We start from the raw sequence: 23,450 nt of genomic DNA on the forward strand, positions 1-23,450 counted from the left end.
CTGCGTTTTATTTCGTGATGAATAAACGAAAAGCAAAGCTAAAGTTTGTTGTTGTTGTTGCTGCTCACCCGCTCGGTGCTATTGACCCCCTTTAATTCCGTTGGAAAAAATTAAGGGTTGCCTCGACTTCCTCTATAGGGAAAGCTGAAGCCCATGAGGACTGGGGGTACTATAGTCCTTATGGAGTGGGGAGCGGAGTGTAAGACCCAGTCGCAGGGGCACTGCCCGCAGCCTCACCGAGGGCCCTTGGCTCGGTGGAGCCCTCCGAAGAGGGAACAGAGACTGATCCGCACCACCAGCATGTTAGAAAAGCGGGACAAAATACACTGTTATTTTTTTTACCGTTCTTTTTACCATTTTTCCCCCTTCCTATTTAAGCCTGTTGGGAAACCTCGTGGAGTCCCACGCGCATTGCGGGGCGGCGGGGGGTTGAGCTGGAAAGATTGCTGGAAAAAGGTCGGTCCACCCAGGGACCGGGCGGCTCCTGCAGATGACCCCCAGGAGGGCGAGGGCCCCGCGGCTGCTCCGGCTGCAGTCGAACCCATCGCCGTGCCCGCGGACCGGCTGGAGCCCAGCCTGGATGAACCCCATGCAAGGGACAAGAGGCAAATCCCGACTTGATGGGGGGGTGTCTACACTGTCCCCCCGGGTAACTGCAGACCTGGGCTCCTTTTCTGATACCGTTGTTCTTTTCATTATTTGCTGAACGGCTGGGTTGGAGTCTTCTCCTGAGAGAGGAGAAGATGGACAAACTTCTCCCAGAAGCCTGGAAGGCATAAATACAAGTCCTGGCTCCTTTTCCCTCTTCCCTTCTCTGTGGCGATTCTGCCTTGGAGCAGCCGAGTGAGAGACGACAGCAGCAGATCCTCTCGCTTCATGTAAAAACGAGCAGCTGAGAAAAGCGGCCAAGTTTAAACCACCCCAAAACACCCTCCCAGCCTTTATTTACTTCCGCAGCGCTTAAATATTGTAGCAGAGAGGCCACGAGGAGTAAGATAACCTCGGTGAGTTTCAAAAACCACAAAGAAAACCACCCCCAACGCGGACCCATCCCCTACTCCCTCCACATCCCATTGAAACTTGCAGCCGTGTAAGTAGCAGACACACAAGGTATCGTTATAAAACCGCTTCTCCTAATAAAAATCCAGGCAGCAAACGAGCGTTTTAAAATACTTTCGGGTAGATTTCACTTGCACTGTTTGGTCCAGAGGGCAGCTCATTTCTAAGTATCTTTTTTTTTTTTTTTTTTTTTTTTAATCGCGTTTTATTATATTAGGCAGAAAGGGCATTTGGAATAGAGGTGGTCCCATCTGGAAAACCCCGGAGCTCATTTAGATCACATCACTTCGGGCTTTGTCTCTGCTCTTGAATAACCCAGCTAGACACAACAAAAGGACAGAGATCTACGTGGAGTTTTTTCAGTGGCAAGAGAACGCCTCGGAAAGATGCATCTCTGATCATAATAACGGAAGGCGAAAAAGACTCAGCGCGATCTTCTGCCTCACCGAAGGCACCAGGAGAGTTTAGGGATGGGGCATTTCTGGGTAAGCTGAAAACCAGCACGGCGGCTGAAGGGTAGGAACTGTGAAAGGCAGGAGCTGTGAACGGCATCTTTTGTCCCTTAACTTCTCAATTTAATACGCTCCGAGCGATCGAAAACCCGAGGTGTTCCCCGCCGAAGGTACGTGCAGGAGATGCGGACACCCCCGCCGTGGGAAGGCTGCTCGCCACCCCCCCCCCCCCGCCCAGCATCATCCTCCCGAATAGAAACGGCACCAAAAACAAGCTATTTGCCATTTTATTTCAACGTACGTGAAGGGACTCGCAACCCAGGAGGAGATGGGTAGCTCCACATCCCGCTCCTCAGAGCTTAAAACCGCGAGTGGGTTTATTTCTGTCCTGCCTGGGGATGGGGTGACAAGGAGGAAAAGAGACGCAAGTTTAGATGTGGGTGAATTAACCCCCGGGGACGGTGGGATAGAAGGAAATTTAAAAAATCCCAAACGGAAAACACCTCAGCTATTGATTTATTTTTCTTTCAAACCCATAAATTAAAGCACCCTGAACATCTTCCAGCAGAAACCAGTAACAAACTTCCACGGCAGAGAAACGAGGTCCCGACCGGGCTGGGATGGGGACCAGAGAGCCTAAAACTTCCCAGGGAAACGTGACGCCATCGGGCGAAGACTCATCACGTCAGTAAATAATTCAATTTTGCGTCTTTCAGAACCCAGTAACCTTGGGTGTTTTCGAAAGCAGATTGTACAAACAGGCAATTAAGATGAGCACTGAGACTTTCAGAGGAGATATAATGAACCAGCTTTAATTACTATCTTGAAATTAAAAATGTAATATACAGATTTAAATTTATTTTCACCTAAATTGTGTATAAAATTATATGGCGCTTTTTTCCCCCTCTTTTCCCAGGCTAAGAAACGAATTGCCACCAAGCTCGCCACTAAAAAGTCTGAAGTACTTTCCAAACCCTGTTCCCCAACACACAGTAATAATGATACATTTATCATTACTGATGACCACCCACTGGTTTATTATTGCTTTGTTGCAACTATTACAATCAAGAGATTTCTTTATTTACTGTTAACATTCACTTAAAGCTGAATGTTAATGACTCTTCTGAATTCACCAAAGAGTTTTCCGTTATATTTCAGGAGTAGTTACGGTTTGGGTTTCAGAAACGGCATAAAAGGAGAAAAGCTGGGTGGTTTGCTAATTTCCACCCCCCCATCCCCCCCTTTCTTCTTAAAAGGCTGTTTGAGAGGATTTATCTAAGTCGGATTTTCAACAAAGAGTTGCAAAAGCCTTGCCATAATGTACGTACTTGACTGTAGCTAATTATGTGAGTATTTTATTACAGGAGATTCATTCATTATTGATAAATGTTTGCAGTAACTTCCTGCTATGCAGAGTTGTATTTTATGAGGAATAAACAACCTATGGGGATTGGGATTGTTTGGCTTCTACACTCCCGCACCCTTTGACAGTTCACATCACCCACTTAGGGGGCTGGCTCGTCACCTTCTCCCTCTCTACACCCAGATGCAACTTTTCCACCACCGCATCCCTCTGGTCCCCTCCTCCCTCGCCATAATTTCAGGATTATGTTAAAAAAAGTGACTTGCCAGGGAGGATGTTCTACTATAGGCACTCTTTCCGTAAAGCCAGGTCTATATGGGCGTTAGCACAGGGTTATATAGACCGCTATGAGCTGCTGCTGCAGGGCAGCCCATGGGCAGGAGCTGTGCAACAAGCAGGCAGCCCATCCAGTAAGGGTTTGAGCGGGGGGGAAAGGACTTTCCCGAGGGCTCTCCGCTTCTTTCCAGCTCTCAGACCCCCAAAGCCCTGGGAATCCAGGCGGTAAATAATAATGTATTTTAAACAATCTACCGTTTTCCCCGGCTTTTAAACCTCGGACCCACCGACAAAGCGGAGGAGACGCGTCCCTCCAGGCGGGTGGCCACCTCTTATCCCACCTCTCCCCCCAAATCAGCCCCTTCCCGAATGAGGAGGGTCTCCCCGGGTGGGCGCTCGCCCTCCGGCAGGACGCCGAGCGCTGCGCGGCCGCGGTGCTGAGCAGAAAACTCCGCGCACCCACCGCCCTGGGGGGGCCGCGAAGGTCCCCGCTTTGGCCTTGGGGACCAGCCAGCCTTGGTCCACCTGTCCGATCTCCAAACCCGGCCCCAAAGTTCATTATTTCGAAGGAAAAATAATTAAGATAGCGGTATATCTAGAAAAGCAACGGAAAGCGGGAGACGCGCAGCTACAAACCATCGCCCCTTCCCTCTGCAGCAGCCCAAACTTGCGGGGGGCTCCTCTCACCCATCGGGGCTCTCCCAGCCAAACCCGACCCGGTTCCTGGCAGCCGCTTTCCACCCCCCGCCCCGAGGAGCAGCACGACCCTGCGACCTGTCGCGACAGCAAACGACATTGCCAGTTATTCCAGGAAGTGGAGGAATACACCCAAATCAGGAGTTCCCCCCCCCCGACACCGTTCCCGCTTGTCCCCATGCTTACCTGAGCACCCGAATTCTATAGGCCCCCCCTGGGCCACGGGGAACAGGGCGGGAGGAGCGGCAAGAACGGGGCCGCGTTCCGCGGTAGCTCCGCTAGCGCGTAAGTTTGTCTCCCGCCTGTGCCGCGGCAGCTGTGCCGCGGGTGGGTCGTGTCTCGGACGCCTTCTAGCAGCCAGGCAGCGCCCTGCAAGCGGTGCGGGAAAGCCGCCCCCTTCCCCGGCCCCCCTCCCCTTCCTTAGCCGGGGGTTGGGAGGCGGGGGGGGAACCCGCGGCCGCCCCCACGCCGGGGCAGGTCCGCCCCGACGGCTGCGGAAGGTGGGAGGGGGGTACCCTCACCCGCCTTGCTCGGTACGGGGCAAGAGGGACCCTGTTGAAGGGGCGGGCTCCGTTTTGCCAAACTCCCCCCTCCCCAAATTTCCTTCCCCCCCCCCCCAATTTTTCTTTGCCCCTTCTTGCTTTCCCCACAAAAGGAATTACAGCGAGGACCCCCTGCCCCAAACAGTAAGCAGGAGGGATCCCCCCTACCCAGCACACACCCCTGCGGGATGAGAAGAGGGTGGGAGGCACAGCCGCCCCCCTCTGAACCCCCCTACTCCCGCAGAACCCCCGTCCCCAGCAATGCGCTTCCCGCGGATCACTCGACGTGCGGAACAAGGCGGCTGCTTAAAAACACAAAGCCGGAGCCCTAATGAGTTCAATTACAATGTGGTAAACACATTGCCTCTACGCTTTAATTAAGCCGGCTGTCCAATTTTAACTCATTAGTAATTCATTAAGAGAACAGCCTTTAGCTGGCTGTAAGGAGAAGGCGGCACCGCAGCCTTTAAGTTACGCTGCGCGCACACCCCAAGGTGTTGGGGTATGGGAGAGTGTCCCCCACAGCAAAGGGAGTTCCTGACCCCCAAACGGGTATCGCCTGTTGTCCCAGACACTGTGGGACGCCCCGCATCGGGGAAGGGGACTCGAAGGAGCCAGGCTGGGAAAGAGGAGAGTTGTCCTGGGGGTGCCCGGGACCCCCCCGACCTTCTTTCTCTAGGGAGAAGCCAGACAAATTTACGGGGCGGGGGGGGGGATGCTCTAGGGACCGCAGAGTCCCCGCGCCTCGTCTTTTAAAATAAAATAAATTAAAAGATAGAGGAAGCGTTTGAAACATATCTGGGCCAAGAAACAGGTCAAATGTGCCCGAGCAGCAAATTTGCTTTGGTGTGTGAAAACAGGGGGTTGTACGGCCAGATCCTGCCCCGGGGAGCCGGAGAGGTGTTTGGGGACCGGAGCCATGCGAGGTGTCGGGAAGGGAGGGGGATCCCCCCCAAAAAAACCCCACCCATCTCAAAGCTTTCCCTGACGAGCTGGAGCGCGTCCCGCTCCGCGGAATCGTGCGCATCTCTCCGCGCCTTTGCGCTGCCTTTTGGTTGCTGGTCCGGCGGTCACTGCAGCAAATCGCTTTAGGGGGGGACACGAATTTCCCTTCGCCGTGGCCCTCAGCTCCCGAGGCGCGACCACCCGCCGTGTCCCGGGTGGCCGTGGACTTGTCCCCGAGCCCCGCGGTGACAGTGGCGGAGCGGGGATGCAAAGTTTTCCCACTGCAGAGACTGCCCCGTTGAGGATTAAAGCATCTTTAACTCCAAATTGCAATGCCTGGGGGGATGATTTTGAGGGGGCCCGGGCTGGAACCCCCCCCAACACTTCCCCAAATCCCATCCCAATAACATTGTCCTTTTTTATTATTTACGTGATGAGCGTATGAGCAGTTACCTTTTTATCAGAGCTCCAACATGCTGGAGGTTGCATTTGTTTTTTTTTAGACCGACTGAAAGAGTGTTTTGGTTTAGTTTTATTTTTTTTTAATTATTATTATTATTTTTTTTTTTTAGCTATATTCGACATTTAAAATGTGAATATATAAAAAGGATTTAGCAGACGGGAACTGGTTCAGTGTGATCGCCCTTCACTAGTGCCAGATGCTACGGAGAAAGACACACAAAACTGCCAAAAGCCTTTCAGAAATAAGTTTGGGTGAGGGTTATTTTATTTTATTTTATTTTATTTTATTTTATTTTATTTTATTTTATTTTATTTTATTTTATTTTATTTTATTTTATTTTATTTTTTACATTTTTAACCACAGTAGCGTTTGCCTGATCCCAGGCAGATTTTTACCTGGGCTCCTTGCAGTGTCTCCAGCCTGGCACAGCTGCCAGGGGAGGACATGTCACCTCTGCTGTCCCCCTGTCCCCAAACCCAGGTTTAGCCCCAGCTCACAGGCACAGGACCTCTGAGCTACCATGCAGTAGAAAGGGGGCTTCAGACTCCAAATCTGAAGAAGCCTTTAGGCAGACATCTCAAAAATAAACCCTTAATAAAAGTCTCCTTTGGGGAGTAGATTTTGAGCAGTTATCTCTTTAAAGCAATATTTTCTTTTTCCGCATAGCAGGCCCTCTCTACTGTAGTCTTGATTTTCATTTGGCTTCAGGCTTGCAAAGTCAGATTGCCCGGAATTAGGAGATTTGGATATTGTTCCTCTTGATGTCAAATGATTTCTGTCCTCCTCTTGCCCCCCTCCCAAAAATATTATAAATACAGGATCAGGCCCTGGGGGAAGGCAAGTCAGTGGGCTCCGTACTCAGGGCTCGAAAGCAGTGGTATTTAACCTGTTGCTCTGTTGTCATTGTCACCTCCTTTTAATTATCAGATCTTGCCCCAAAAGCTAAAAGAATATTGCTTATCTATCTCTAGACACAACCCCCACTTTTTTGTCTTGCAAAGTACTGGCTTCTGGACACACAGGGGACAATTTCTCTCCAGAGCCTCCTGGTATAAATCTAAAAACCATCTTGAAGCCAGTGGGCTACAATTCATTTTATTACCCCAGTGTTAATCTAGAATAGGTACATAAAAACTGTTAGGACAATTAATCTGAATTAATTTCCAAAGTGAATTAAATTAAATTGAATGAAGACCACCTGAATTCTGAATAAGAACAACCTTCACAGGGGTTTCATGCAGTTTAATTAATCCACTTTTAAATTCTCACCTTCAGCTAATTTGGGTTATTTTCCTGAGTGTCCCCACGAAGGCAAAATCTTAGAGGCAAATGTGGCTCAGGGGAATTCCTCTGGATTTACCCAGATGTAATTTAGAACAGAAATGTATCCTCTAATACTCTTTGACCACGGCACAGAAATGATGCAGAAATGAAGGGTATATATGTTGCGCTGCTGCATGAAGCTCAGCTTTATAAAGGAAATATTAAAAAATAATGTATCTGGGTATTTTACTGTTTCACCCATATCTCTGTGTGTATAAATTCATATATATGTGTGTATGTACAGTCACAGTTGTGCACACCATGAATGTATACTCTATATGTCTTTGCTCTATTTTATTTAATCCATTAAACACTCTTTTCTGTATATCTGAGACTTCAAATGGAGTTAAACAGGGAGCTAAAGAAACAGTGGGATCAGGCAGATTAGCACTGCCCCTTCAAAGTCGAAATAGGATGACAAATCCAAAATTTGCGGTCACTCTGGACCCAGCAATCTAGGACAAATTTACAAAGGTAATGCTGTGTTTCACAAAGCAAAGTCCTTTCTCCTGGCTTAGGAAGATTCACTGGTTTTATAAGGGTTATGGGTGTGATTTTCAAGGGAAGTTGCAATATAATCGTGATATTTGTCCTCTCTCTTCAATGGTAACCTGTTGGTTAAGGAGATGGGACTAAACTAGACACATGAAGGTTTCAATTCTCTCCTAAAAAGCCATTTCAAGCAGTTTAATTTACATTTCAGCATGCAAGCACACCAGGCACATGCTTTTTTAAACAGTTATTTTAAAGATGGGGGAAATTATTTTTCCTTCTGAAATCAGTGACTATAGGACTCATGGGTTAATGATCCCTACATTGCTTCTCTTAACTAGCATAATGAGTGGATTTTGGTACTTCTGAGGTCAGATTCCCTGGGTCAGACCAGTCTGGTACAAGCCAGTATAATATTTGGGCTAAAAGTCCAAGGCCGTCGTGCCACGAACCAACAGACCAAGCAATGGAAATACTTTTGGGCACTGGATCAAGTTATGGTGAAGGCATCTGTTGATTTTTCAAGCCTGGAGTTCTCTGGTTCTGTCTGAAATAACAGAATCACTAAAATAACTCCTCAAATAACCATATTTATAACTCCTCAGATAACTGTGTTTGTGGTGTAAGGTACAGATCACGCCAGAGGACACCCAGAATCCTGGTGTTTTACTCTTTAGTTCAACGAATTACTTCACGACCTTGAAGAGACCCATTTATGGACCAACATTTTAAAGATGAACTCTCAAATAATAGTGCCCTGGGAGAAATGCGGTTTGCTGCCCATCTGTCCAGACAGATGTTTGCTAAAACACAATCTACTTTGGACTGGGAGTTCTCAGTTGAGATACCTAAGTTGGAGAAATACCACCTTTTCTTCAAGATTAAATGTATACACCTGGAAAAGTTGTGTATGGATGTGTTTAGGGAATACCATTCAATCTACCAGCATCTCAGAGGGACTTCATAAAATCTAGCTGAGTTTAATAGTCTCTTATATCTTAGCTTTCATTTTCATTTTTTCATAGTGTAGTTGAAAATTAATGATAATAATAATAATAACAATAATAATAATAATAATAAATCATAACTAGAAGCATTCTTGAAAAAGTACATAAAAAGAAAGATTCCCAAGAACTTAGAAACCATATAGTAACTCCATGATTTGATCCAGACGTGTCCAAACTCTTCGGGAGAGTGGACCCCTGCTAGTCTTTCATCTTCCTCATCAAACTTTTTATTTAATGCATTGTAAATATGCAGTGAAAGAGGTGCTAATTATTAGCTCATGGACAGCTTTGGACTGGCTCTTATGGTGGCATTGTTCCAGAGGTCTGCAGGAGCCAACTGGGAGCTACTGGTTTAATACAGGGCTTGATTCAACACTCATTGAAATGAACGAGACTTTTTCTTTCTAAAAGTCATTCTGGGGAATACTATAGTTTGGTTTAAACACATATATATCATAATGAGAAGACTACATTAAAGAAAGAATCATGAAAGCCAGTGGGTGTCACTCATTCCACCTGTCCAGCCTTCCATCCAATCCATCCATCCATTCATCCATCCATCCATCCATCCCACCATCTGTTCTCATCATTGGAGAGATTATAACGATGCTGAGTACCAAGGGCAGTAACAGGTCCCATGACGTTTTGGAGGCCATGTCTCCAGCAGGCAACCAAGAACTTCTGGGTCACGGAACAAGAACGTTTTCCGAACTGACTTTGCAGTGTCCCAGTGTCAGAGCCTCACCTCATTTCAGATGTCCACACTGTCAACGTACAACACACACACTTATCATGTGCTGAGCACAGACCATTTCATAAAATCAGCTACTTATTAGTCAAAAGTCAAGCCAAGAGCCCCTGTGAAACTGAAAGCAAGTCAATCTCTGCCATTAACTCAGCCAAGGGAGTGAATCCTATGCACTTACCTCTTGGCACAATCCAATTTCAGGGTTGTGGCCACAAGATCAATGCATCTTCTGATCAGTTCCTTTCATAAATTTGGAAGCATTTAAAGGAAAACGCTCCTATCAACTTGTTTGTCAAATGCAGGCACCTGTCATGTACTCATCAGAGTCAAACTTTATAAAGACATGGAAGATTTTCAAAGCAGGCTGCAGCATATGTTATGGGACCTATACCTTTTATAAAATTTAATCAACTCATCTTCAATTTTTGCTTAAAAAAGTTTTGTCTGATGCTAGCCTGTCCCTCTGCTTCATGCAGTTCAGGAACATCTGATCAGTGATGAACCATAGGTTTTGACTATATATGGAATAATCTGACATATATAATTTTAATATCACATTATTAACTGTAACCCAAACACTTATCTACCCTGCCCTTTAGATGATACACGGAGTTCATTTAGCTGGTCCAGCCACCTATTTGCATTCAATATCACAAAAATGGTTTTCTCAAAGCCCTTGGACCTACTAAATTCATATGGATGAAGATTTAATTAAAGTCATGATATTCCCATATCCGGTTATTACTATAAAGACTTTTGGTATTACTCTTACTATCCAACTTGCTCTGGTTGTTTCATTTGCTACTAGTACCAACACTCCTCAGGCCATAGATGTACTGTCCTACTCCATCCACCTAATATTACTGTCAGGCAGATCCTGTGTCTGGCTCCTCAGGAACCATTGTGTGCCCTTGAGCTCTTTCACTGTGGAATCCCCGTGTTTACCTCTTCCTATTATATTTTTTTCCATAGTGGACACTTTTGAGGACCCTGGAGTGAGACAGAAGTCAGGTTGCTCATGATACATCAAACACAGTGCTCCCACCTCTTGTGGTGATTCCTGGGAAAAAGAAGAATAAAACACCACTCTCTGCTGTCAGGGCTAAGACCATCTACTTACCCTGTGTTAATACTGAGTACAAACAACAAGATCCCTCATTTTTCAACGTATTGGTAGTAATAACTTCTCTTCAGACCATACAAGAAGAGCCAGCAGGATTGGCTTTTGATAAGTAAATGTGTAAGTGGCAGCAGGAAGGTTTTTCTCCTCCTTTCTTTGATCAATTCAGAGATATTCTCATGGATTTCCCCATACATGTGCTACAGGTACAGGACAGCCCTAGTTAGAGATGAGGTCCTTCAAGAAGCAAAAGAGGGGATGTGGTGGAGTAGGAATTGCAATGATTCTCAACTCAAGTGCCCCCAAATTACGGTCCTGATTAAAATTGCCTGGGTGGGGATGCCTGTCATCTCCGACCTCCGTCCTCTCACACCCATCTTCCTTCTCCAGAAGCTCATATTCGATATCCTGGAGTGCAGGGATTTCAACCCTTTCTCAGAGTCACCTCTGTTTCTGATGCCTACCCCTGAAATAGCCCCTATGCCCCCAGGTCCAAGCTCTTCTCAATCCCACAGCCCTTTCTTCTGCCTGATGCCCCCACCACATCCCACCTGGGGTTAGGACAATCCACCTAGTTGAGTTGATGGCTTCCGCCTTGCCATGAGCTTACCTAATCGTCTCTACTTCTCCCTTGCTCTTTCTTTTGTTGCTGCCATCCCACTGATTACCATTTAGGTATTTCCAGAACCCCCAACTTCAGTGGTGTAACAGCAAGTTTGGGGGGCAGTGGCTTTTCACCAATGGTAGAATCAGTTTAATTCCCATCTACCCTTTCCTTACCCCCTGAGTCCTCTTCCAGCCCCTCCACCATGGTTTAGCTTCCCTTTATCTGTTTTCAGGGTCACCCTCCAACCTCAAATACTGAAATGCTTCAGGGAGATTAAAATTTTCTACTTCCAGAAGGTGAGTGTTCATTATCACAACAGTGAGACGCAGAGAAGGGGCTTTAAAAGATCTATATCTGCTTTTGACATCAGGAAAAACCTGACAAGGATTTGTCCCTAACTTATCTCTGTGAGCACATAGATCTCTATATTACATATCTTAAATAAAGTCTTCTATTTCACAGCAATGCTGACATACCTTGGTGAGCTGATGTTTAGAAATCAAGCAGGCACATAACTAATTTCAAAGGAGTAACATTACAGATAAGTTTGGCCCAGAACTTAAAGTGTTTCCCATCTGCTTTCATTCATGATTGTTAATTAATTGGTAAGCAATAAACACGGACACTAGCTTTGACAGCTCTGCAGTGGTAGAAACAAAAAGATATCATGGACTGGCTTTCTTGGTGTTATTTAATGAAGTCACAGCCCAATTGCCAGGGAAAAGCTGCTACAGAGAAGATGTCAGAGGGTTTTTTGAAGAAGTGCCTTCAAGCCATCTGCAGTCCCATCACTTTTTGTACAGCAGCGCATTGTCCTTTCAGCTGGGTCTTGCTGGGTTACTGTGGCACTGACCTTTTTTTCACAGATCCAGCCCAAAACTGGGGTGGATAGCTGAAGTTCTAGACCAGGGTTGGGGTATACACCAAGCCTGCAAGGCATCTTGATTCAGCTCCTTACTTTGCTACCAGCTGTCACCTAGTCTTGTGTAAACCATGCAAGTGAGTTTAGCTCTCCTAGTATTAATTGCCAACATTCTTCCCACAGCAAACCTAAGCACCATTAATTAATCATTGTAGGTCAAAACACAGCACCTCTGGAGTGTAGATATCTGCTGGATTAGATAACCTGACCTTCACATGGCTAAATTTGGGGGATATGGATTCATCCATAGGACAAATCCTCAAGGGAACCATTTAGAAATAGGATAAGAATTTGGTGGAAGCAGTGTCTTAATTCCAGCACATTTCAGTCACACTAAGTGCACTAACAAGTGGGTAAATAAATAATAATGACCATAAATAAGCAGAAAAAAGTGTGATAAAAGTTGCTGGGGCACTGAGATGCAGTGGAATGCAGATGGCTGGACAACGCACTGTGCTCTTACCCCATGAATTCCTGTCCCAGGTATTAAACCCAAAATACTAATATAATGTGGTGAGATGCCCTCCAGTCTCCCCAGCTCTCTGCTCCCCACTCTGCCAAGTGTCACTTCTTCTGCAGATAAGGCAGATGTGTCCCCCTCGGAGAGCCAGGACAGGAGAGTGCCAGTCCCATGGGGACAAACGCAGAAAAGATCTCCTGGAGATGCCACCAACCACTGCTTGCATGAAGTGATAACATTTTCCCAAACCTCATTATCTGAAGAACATAATAAAAACATTCTTTTGGCCAACTTTTAGGAACGTCAGGTTACACTGTCTACTTTGCCTACTTATATTTGCTGCAGACAAAGAGATAGAAAAACCATTAACAGCTCTAGTGGTCTTTTAACATTGAGTCTAAACACCCCTAACCCCAGAGGGCTTCACAGCAGGAGGAAAAGCCCCACACTTGTCAGGCCTCCAGCTGTTTATTACTTTTTTCCATCATGATTACCTTGGCTCCAGAAAGTTTTAGTACCATTCAAAATTCAATCCACTTTTATTGACATCTCTAGTTTTGCCAAACAGTTAAACTGAAGCAGACGGCATGAATTTCAGTCAATCAATATTCATTTAAAACTGGACACCCATATGTAAGCATACTCTCTCCTTAGAAATGAGCAAGGAGGCCGAACAATCAATCCACACTTGTATTTAAACTCGTCGACTGTACTCTCAAAAACCCCCACATAAGGCAAAATGGAATGGTTGAATAAGGCAACATGTGATTTCTGTTATGTTATTATTAATAATTAATAATTCACTTAATAACACAGCAGGAGTCTAATCCAAAGCCCGCTGATATCAATAGATTTCTCTCCAGTGTGCTCGGTAGCATCAGAACAGACACAAAAGCCCAGGTTTTTCATGGTTTTCAAGCACCTGCCTCCTGTGCTGAACTCACCTTTACAAAGCTGTCCTGCTGCTTTATGTCCCTTTAACTCAGAACAAGGCAACAAAGTGATTACCGTGTAATGTATGCTGAGTAATGGAGAAGAGGCCAAGAGTAGCGTCCATGTAAGAGGGTTCAGTGCCACAGATTTGAATTCTGGGATTACAGCACTGGTTGAATTTGTTCACCTCTTCTATTATGGATATACACCATGTATAAGATATGGATATATGCCCTATATGTAAGACTAGTATTTATTCCACCATGCTTCAACGTAACATGCTGAATGCATAAATTATTAATAGCTATCATATGGTATCTGCATCCTCATTGTAGGCTGTGTGCAACCAGGACCTGATGTGTAAAAGATAAGAAGACCCAGGAAACACCAAGCTGTTAAGTTTATTTAAAACACTCCTGGTTGCTGTTAACATCTTTAAGGCAACTTCTGAGAAGTCCCACGGCAACCAGACACCCAGGAACGGGACAGCTGGACTTTCAAGCAAATACTATTGTTATTATTACCATTTTGCCTCCCTAATTAACCAGTTGGGCACTTGCCAGCTCTTTATATCTATATTGTAAGGGTTGTTTCCATTGGGTTTAGGCAGACAGTCTTACTTTAAGATCCCTATTGATCAGCTGCCATTCTCACATGGTTAAAGCACTCCTCTAGGGAAACTCTCTCATGTTTTAAGTGCACACAGTTACTCTCATGACTGGCTTGTAAACAGGTTTTAATGGGGCTATTAGTGTAAAAGGACAGGAAACTTTCAAAAAACAGCCTTTTAAATATTCATGAAGATGTTTAATCTGGTGCTTAATCACCACTGTTTGCATATAGCAAAAGGAGGGGGGGCAGTAGTGCTTCACTGTTGGCTATCAACAGGGCATTAATAAACGCTTTTAGAGCCGTGATTGATGTCCGAATTGCAGGTAAACTTTTAACAAAGCACTCCTCACTTCTTTTGCAGAACAGGTCCCCAAAATGGGTGTCCAAGGAGAGGGTCACCTCCCAGGAGAGGAGCTTCAGGGCTGAGCTCTGCTGGAGAGAGTCCAGCGGTGGGCTACAAAGATGCTGAGGGCTCTGGAGCATCTTTCTTATGAGTAGAGACTAAGAGAACTGGGGCTGTTCAGCCTGGAGAAGAGAAGCTGAGAGGGGATCTCATCAGTGTTTACAAATATCTCCAGGGTGGGTGTCAAGAGGATGGACCAGACTCCTTTCAGTGGTGCCCAGTAATGGGATGAGGGGCAATGGGCACAGGCTGAAACACAGGAGGTTCCATCTGAATATGAGGAGAAACTTCTTTCCTTTGAGGTGCCAGAGCCTGGCCCAGGCTGCCCAGAGAGGTTGTGGAGTCTCCTTCTCTGCAGACATTCAAACCCGCCTGTGTGATCTGCTTTGGTGACCCTGCTTGAGGAGGTGGCTTGGACTAGATGATCTCCAGAGGTCCCTTCAACCCCAACCATTCTGTGATTCTGATTCTTGTCCACATCAACCATGGCTGGATCTGAACGTTCTGTTCCATGGTGCAGGCCACATGTCCCCTGACCTGACCAGAAACACGTGGTCACCAGGTTAGACATCTATGTGTCCTGGGGTAGGATGGACCCTCCAGGAGATGCCAGTTTTCACCCACTCCTAGTAACGGGTTGATTCACTCAAGTTTTCTTTCCACCAAAGCTGTGGCTCAGACTGTCAGCTGGTATACACTGAATTGCTGCAAGGGCATGAAAGTCCCTTTAACCAGTTTAACCAGTTCTTTTGCCCCCAACTCCCATTCTCTATAACCCCTCCTGGCCATGCATGTGGTCATACCCACCTGCTCCCTGCTCTGATCTGCCCCAGGAGCCTTACGACTTGGGTAAAAGATGAGTAAGCTAAACAGAATTTCAGCCCAGCATCACTGTTTCTTTGGGGGTATATCGTAGCCATTTCTTTGGTAATTTTTGTAATACATGCTTTATTTTCATTTAAAAAGTAAAGGCGGAAAGGATAGCATTTCCCCAGCGGGAGAGACTTCATGCAATTTTAAAAATGTGCATTATTTAATCCAATAGGCATTAAGATGCCTTGAGCTGTTAACACCTGTTGTGGAAATCCATAATACACAGGCTTAAAAAACCAACAACCCTGAGAGACCCATAAAGGTTCCTGCAGAGCTGTCGTCGCCTCTTGTGTCAATGAGTACTTAAGAACCCTGAAATCTGCGGCTGAACACTTACTGAGCACGTGCTTTCTCTTTAGCTCCAAAAGAAAAAAAAATCCTTAGGATAATTTCATTGAAAAAAAGAATAATGAATATGAAACACCAGTGCATTTCTTACCCAAACCTCTCATGCATTTTTCATATGTTTCCCCACCCAGACGCCTAAATGTACCAGCTTGTAGTCTGTGTTACTACCCTGTAAAACTCCATGTAATACTTCGGCCAACAATTTTTTAATGCTTTGACACATTGCCATTTGACAGCACTTGTCAAACCCAGGCAGCCTGCCTTCAGCTGGGGAGGTCACCTTTGTCTTCTTCAAAAGTAGATCCAGAACCAAGATTCCTGATAGAAAAAGCAGAGGAAAGTAAAATTCCCTGAGGAAGGTGTGGAAGAAACTTCATGTAATCTTACTTTAGCAAGACCTGTGCTCACCTTATCTTCACAATCAGTAGAAACTAGCTATGTTGTGAAGTACTGGCTGGGCTGAAGCCAGTGTAGGTTTTGCTGCTGATCTAATGATGGGACCCCTCTAATAGAACCACGGGACATTTAGATAGCTGCCTTCAACAAGAGACTGTCTGGTACCATTTCAACCTCTTCAGGGTGTCCTGGGATGTCCATCTAGCACCATGCATGTGTTCTAGACAGCTGAATCAAGCCCTGGGAGTCAACCCATATGTGTTGAGGAGCATTTTTGGAGTGATATATTCACAGAATCACAGAATGGTTGGGGTTGGAAGGGACCTCTAGACACCACCTGGTGCAACCCACCTGCTAACGCAGGTTCACCAGAGCAGATCACGTAGGATTGTATCCACTCAGGTTTGAATGTCTCCAGAGAAGGAGACTCCATAATCTCTCTGGGCAGCCTGGTCCAGGCTCTGGCACCTCAAAGTAGTTTCTCTTCATACTCAGATGGAACCGCCTACATTTCAGGCTGTGCCCATTGCTCCTCATCCTGTCACTGGGCACCAGTGAAAAGAGTCTGGGCCATCCTCTTGATGCTCACCTTTCAACGCAAGTAATGTGAGCCACAACCAAGGGACATGTATCTCCATGGCCTATACATGACATTTAGATAATGCATATAGAATCATAAAATCACAGAATCACAGAATTATTTCAGTTGGAAGAGACCCTCAGGATAATCAAGTCCAATCATAACTATAGTCTAGCAGTAAACCATCACCTAAGTAAACCATGTAAACCTTGTCCCTAAGAACCTTTTAAACCCCTCCAGAGATGGTGATTCCACCACTGCCCTGGGCAGCCTGTTCCAATGCCCGACAGCCCTTTCCAGAAAGAATTTTTTCCTAATATCCAGTCTAAACCTAACCTGGTGCAACTTGAGGCCATTTCCTCTTGTCCTATCACTTGTTCCTTGGGAAAAGAGACCAACGCTCTCCATGTTACAACCTCCTTTCAGGTATTTGTAGACAGTGAGAAGTTGCCCCCTCAACTCCTGTTCTCCAGGCTAAACAGCCCCAGTTCCATCAGCTGCTCCCATCACACTTGTGCTCCAGACCCTCACCAGCTTTGTCACCTCCTCTGCACCCTCTCTAGTACCTCAGTGTCCTTCTTATGACGAGGGGCCCAAAACTGAACACAGGATTCAAGGTGACTCAGTGCTGAGTACAATGGCACAATCACTTCTCTGTTCCTGCTGACCACACCAGTGCTGGTACAAGCTAGGATGCTGTTGGCCTTCGTGGCCACCTGGGCACACTGCTGGCTTATATTCAGCTGACTGTCAATCAAAACAAAGACGAAGAGGTGTCTTAGTCTTGAGACTGGAGAAAAATAGGTGTCTGCATGTGCATTAGGGTCCCAGCTCCCAGCAGAGATGGTGGAGATTGAGATAGTACTAAGTGTCTACTGCCATGTGAGATGTCCAAGGCTGTCTGGGGTATCATGTATGAGAGGACTGTGAGGGGGCAGTGTCATTCCAGAGCAAGAGCTAAGGCTAGGTGAGATGGCCGTGGTCCCCTCTCATGCAGCTGGACATTTGTGTTAAGGCAGCTGGATTGAGTTGATTCTGCCCAGCCTGAGCTGCATGAGATTGGTGAGACCACATCTGGAATATTGTGTCCAGTTCTGGGCCCCTCAGTTCCAGAAGGACAGGGAACTGCTGGAGAGAGTCCAGCTCAGCCACCAAGATGCTGAAGGGAGTGGAGCATCTCCCGTGTGAGGAAAGGCTGAGGGAGCTGGAGCTCTTGAGCTTGGAGGAGACTGAGGGGTGATTTCATTAACGTTTATAAATATACAAAGAGTGAGTGTCAGGAGGATGGAGACAGGCTCTTCTTGGTGACAACCAATGATAGGACAAGGGGCAATGGGTTCAAACTGGAACACAGGAGGTTCCACTTAAATTCGAGAAGAAACTTCTCAGCGAGGGTGGCAGAGCCTGGCCCAGGCTGCCCAGGGGGGTTGTGGCGTCTCCTTCTCTGCAGACATTCCAACCCGCCTGGACACCTTCCTGTGTAACCTCACCTGGGTGTTCCTGCTCCATGGGGGGATTGCACTGGATGAGCTTTCCAGGTCCCTTCCAACCCCTGACTTTCTGGGGTTCAGTGAGATAGGTCCCACCTTGCTGCAGGGTAAGACAAATCTGACAGCTGCAGGAGAGTTTTATCATAGGGATAATTAGAAACTTTCCTACCTGCCTTTATTAACTAAATAATTTTATAATTAGTTTGTAGCACTCAAGCCATTTCAGCAGCAGACATAGAAAGCTCCATGGAAGGCAGAGAATTACAAGATTGTTTATTCATGGAACCTAGGAACTTCTTCCCTGTGACTGTCTCCCGTGGTGGATTCCTTGGGGACAAGTGAGAATTTCAGCAATTTCATGAAATCTTACTTAATAATCTACCGATGCTTGGATTAGGAGCACAAGAGGCAGGAGGGCAAGGAGACACCATCCAGAAGAAAGTCAAATGCAAAGCTGTTGCTGATATGAGGAGAACCATGGCTGAGCTCAGACTGGGAGCTTGTGCTGGTTCTAGTTCTATACCTGCTGCACTACTCCAGTTTAAGTTTTGAATGCAGAGATTTTTTTATATCAGAACATAAATATTTTCCAACATTTTTCTTGGTTTCTAGACAACTCTATCTCAGTAAGGCACAGTTTAAGGACCAGCTTTTACTTGAGTTTCACAGCTTGGCACTTAGATAAATATGACTTTCTTGAAAAGAGCTCGTAGCATTTACAGAATAAGGCTTTTGGTTTGGCAACACGATTAGACAGGGCCTTTTCTCTCAGGCATATCTTCAAGGAAAGCTGCTCAAAACTATTCAGACAGAAAGTCTGAGGTTGAAAACATACCTGTTACTTCTGTTTTGTAAACTACATGAAACTACTATTTTTTAATCAGCATGACTTTACTTGAGAAGGATATTATCAGTTTTCTTATGACAAAACCAGAACCTCTTTCTCCCTGATTTTGTTAAATTTTAACTAAGTGCTTTGGGAAACATTTCAGTAACAAATGTTGGAAAAATGCAAGGAGAACTGAATCTATTTCAAAAACTTATGGAACTAAAGAAAGGTGAGTTTTTAATATTTTTAACATAAATACTGCATTTTTTCTAAGAATGTAAAGACACCTGAGGACACCAGGAACACAGGGAGTAATCCTATTCAACCTGACCCTCTTTGCTCCCTTCTGAGATCCATCATGAAACTACACATTGTTTTGGAACAACAAAAAGATGAGAAATTTAAAAGCTGTGTTTCTAACACATCAACCCTGAGAGATACCCCTCTCAGTGAAGTGTTTTAAACCAGTATCATTTTATTGGCTTCTGTGGTCATTCCTGACTGATAATCATGGGGTTGAGATTAAATATTGGTTGGCCAACCTTGTTTTCTCCATCTCATGTGCTTTGGGGTAAATCTGTGGCTCACTGCCCTAACTCTTCCTCATTAAATGAAGTCAGCAGTTCATCGCATAGGCTGCACAAGGAAGCAACAAAACTTGGTATTTTTGGGGGGAACAAAGTAACCCAAATGAGAGGACATCCTCATGGCAATTGTTGCACCCACAGTAGCAAAGTGCATAACTTAATGGGAAAAAAACCTCAAAAGATAGAGCAGTTCTGGAATGATCCCTAAATATATGTTTATTTTTTATGCTTACACCCAATCCTGGAAGATCCTGCTCTTTCTGCAGGAGTCGTGTATTAGTGCTCCAGCTGAGGAACATGCATTAACAACTCTTAGTCTCTTGTTCTGAGCATTATGTCTCATCTTTGAAGTCAGATTAATGGAGATTAGTGGTACCACTTAAGAGTTTAAACATCATACTGACCCAAATTGGTTGTGCAGGCCCAATATATAATGTTGCACATGCAGGGCTCTTAATGTCCAGAAAGTGACTTCACTAATTGTTTCAGAGAAGAAAGCTTGTGTTACTTTCGGCACTAATCCTGAGGTATTCCCCCCCGCCCTTTTCACATCCACTGTCAAACACATCTGGTTATCCATCTACATAAGTATCCATTTAATAATCAAAGATCATTTTGTTTTAGCTCCAGTTGACCTGTCTGCTTGCCTTCCATGAGTGATTTCATTCATGCCTCTGATCTGTCACATGTCTGCTCCAGTTCCCACTGGGAGTGACATTGGATGTGGGGAAAAAAGATAGGAAAAAACAAAACCAAACAAGTAAAACAAAAAAAAAGCAAAACATGAAAACCAGGCAAAGCACTGTTGAAACTATAGCACTGTATTAAAACAAATGGTTTCAATTATTTTAAATAAGTTGTCTTGGCATAAGCCATGAAGAAACTAAAAACAGAGGAAGCAAAAATATACTTGTTTAAGACTACAGAAATTGAATTAATCCTAATAATTCAAGTTTATTTTTGTGCAATAATTAAAGAAAACCTCTTGCATTTCTCTGGCTCTGTGACCAAAACCAACTTGGAAACACACAGAACATTTCAAGAAATCATTCACTTAGTTGGATTTGGTCCTGATGCCACAAAAAATATGAAAGAATAAGAGAATAACACTTTCCCAGTGTTGCTTTTAGCAGTTCCCATGGGATGGTCTACTGATGCCAGCTGTTTTTGGATGCAGCACTAAGAACAAACTCTCATTTCCTTGTTTGTAGGCCTGGCAGCCCTTACTGGCTCGTAGTTTTTGTTCTACCTCAAGGATCTGCAGAAGCATCAAGGACAAAGATCTAATTTTTACCTGTGTGCTCATGAAGCAGTTGTGCTGATGTACATGACCAGCTTCTCCAGCCAGCCAACGAAGGGACATAGGTGTCTTTGCAGGAGATTGAGCACTTGAGTTAGGTAGACATGTTCTGCCTTGGTTGGCTTTCAAGAGCACCTGCCCCTCTTTACTAGGCAGAAGAGGAATTTATGTGCTTATTTTAAGAGGACTCCCCCTTCCCTAAATAATGAAGATGGAGGTATCTGAGTCAGGTAGACTAAATCACCGACGTGACATGTCTCTGAAGAGCAGCAAGTGTCAGGATGCTATGGTTTACTGCCTCCTCCCGGTTACTGGCCAAATGTGTGCTCTACTTGAAATCAAATTAACCCAAGTCCAGGAGACAAATTCCCACCTCTATCAAGAACTGCTCAGGCAGCACTTTTAATAGCTTACGTCCATCTCTCCATTAACGTGTTAGAGACACGACGCTTCCAACACCATCTCAGCAAGGAGAGCACTACCTATTAACCATCACCCCTTCCTGTAGCACCTGGGTTTCTCCCTTGGGGTTTCTCATCAGAACACTGACCCATCCTGACCCTGTTCAGCTATTGAGATCTGACAAGATCACAGCCTGAGGTGGTCTGGCTGAATTTACATGTGCTTAACAAATTGCCTGTTCACTCAATTACATTTTATTTAATCATCTGTAATCATATAAATTATGCCTGATGGTAGTAAATGTTCGTGTCAGTTCCTAATTACAGATTGATTAATTGACTGTGGTGATTTGTATTACTTATATAAGAATATATGAAGATGATGATAAATTATGATTAACATTTCATATGAAACATAGCCAGAACTAGGGGAAACTCTTTTAAACTTATATTTAGTGTATCAAAGATGTTTTGCACTATTCCATGCCCCAAAAAGGGACACTTTCACTATGTTAAAAAAAAAGACAAAGGAAGGAGAAATATGGTGTGTGTTGTTTGGTGCCTCAGATGAAGCTTTAAGTAAACAAAAAGCTCTTGAAAGATTTACAGCTGTTAAGAATCTGCCTGTTGCTTTCTGCTCACTTCGGTATTCACATGGGCTACTCACCAGCTTTAATATGAAAATCAAGAAAGAAGGGAAAGCATTATGCTTATTTCATTTGAATGGGATAAGACTTCTTGCTTTATAGTTCACCTCGGTCACACTGCTGTCCTGACAGTTGCTTCAAATTTTGGGGTCTGCTGATATAAACCCAGACGTGTCATTAAGGAGGGATATTGTTGGCTGAAGAACATCTAGTTTTCCCGAAAAGTGCCGGACAGATGAACAATTTGTTAAGAGATTTGACCTTTAAGGAGATCCTGCATCATCTTAACTCTTCTGAGTTCATTTCTTAAACAGAAAGAAACCCATACCACACATAGAACCTCACCGATTCCATACTTATTTTTCTCTGAATAACAACACATCTGAAGTTTAGGCTAGATGAAGACAGGTATTGCAAGCATTCCCCATCTCCATGGTGCTTCTGAGCACAGCCCATCCTATGGCTGTTAGCAGTCCTGGTTCAGAAAGTGTAGACTTGCCATCTGTTTGTTAATTTTTTTTTAATTTCATATTTTATTTTATTTTATTTTATTTTATTTTATTTTATTTTATTTTATTTTATTTTATTTTATTTTATTTTATTTTATTTTATTTTATTTTATTTTATTTTATTTTATTTTATTTTATTTTATTTTTTAATTAGACTGGGATCAATTTGAAGTTCTCTGACTTTACAAAAAAAACAGATTAGGGGGTGGTTTCTCACATATTCATGCACATCTTAGCAATTGACTGTCAAGACAATACCAAGAAAACGTCCCAGTCAGAGAATTTGTCCCTTTTCCCCATCACAGCACTACAATTTGTGTTGTCTCCCAAGAGAGCTGTTACCCTACTGACTATCTCAGAACATTCTTTTCTTGGTATGTTGCTCACAGCAAATCTCTGTGACCAAGAGTCTGGGCACCAAGTTTTGGGTCTGGCTTTGGCTGGGATGGAAGGCAGAGAAGGCTGGACATTGCAATGTTCACTGCAGCAGAAATGTCCACTATGAATGATTCTTGCAGGACTTTCTGGAAATCTCTCACACTGTAGATTTCACTTGCATTTTTCATGACCATAACAGTCATGTCCCTCTGCTCTGGTCTGGTGAGACCCCCTGCAGTGCTGGTCCAGCTCTGGGTGCTCAGCACAGGACACACATGGACCTGCTGGAGAGGGGCCAGAGGAGCCACAGGAATGATCCGAGGCTGGAACAGCTCTGCTGGGGGACAGGCTGAGAGAGTTGGGGTGTTCAGCTGGAGAAGAGAAGCTTGGGGAGACCTTATTGCACCGTTCTGGACTTAAAAGGGGCCTGTGAGAAAGATGGGGACAGACTTTTGAGCAGGGCCTGTTGCAACAGGACAAGGGGTGATGGTTTTAAACTAAAGGAGGGAGATTCAGGCTGGACATGAGGAAGGAATTGTTGTCCCTGAGGGTGGTGAGAGCCTGTCCCAGGTTGGGCAGAGAGGTGGTGGCTGAACCATCCCTGGAGACATCCCAGGCCAGGCTGGACAGGGCTCTGAGCAACCTGAGCTGGTGAAGATGTCCCTGCTCATGGCAGGGGGGGCACTGGG

Source organism: Streptopelia decaocto (assembly GCF_964273445.1).
Source record: "Streptopelia decaocto genome assembly, chromosome: Z".
NCBI classification, from domain to species: domain Eukaryota; kingdom Metazoa; phylum Chordata; class Aves; order Columbiformes; family Columbidae; genus Streptopelia; species Streptopelia decaocto.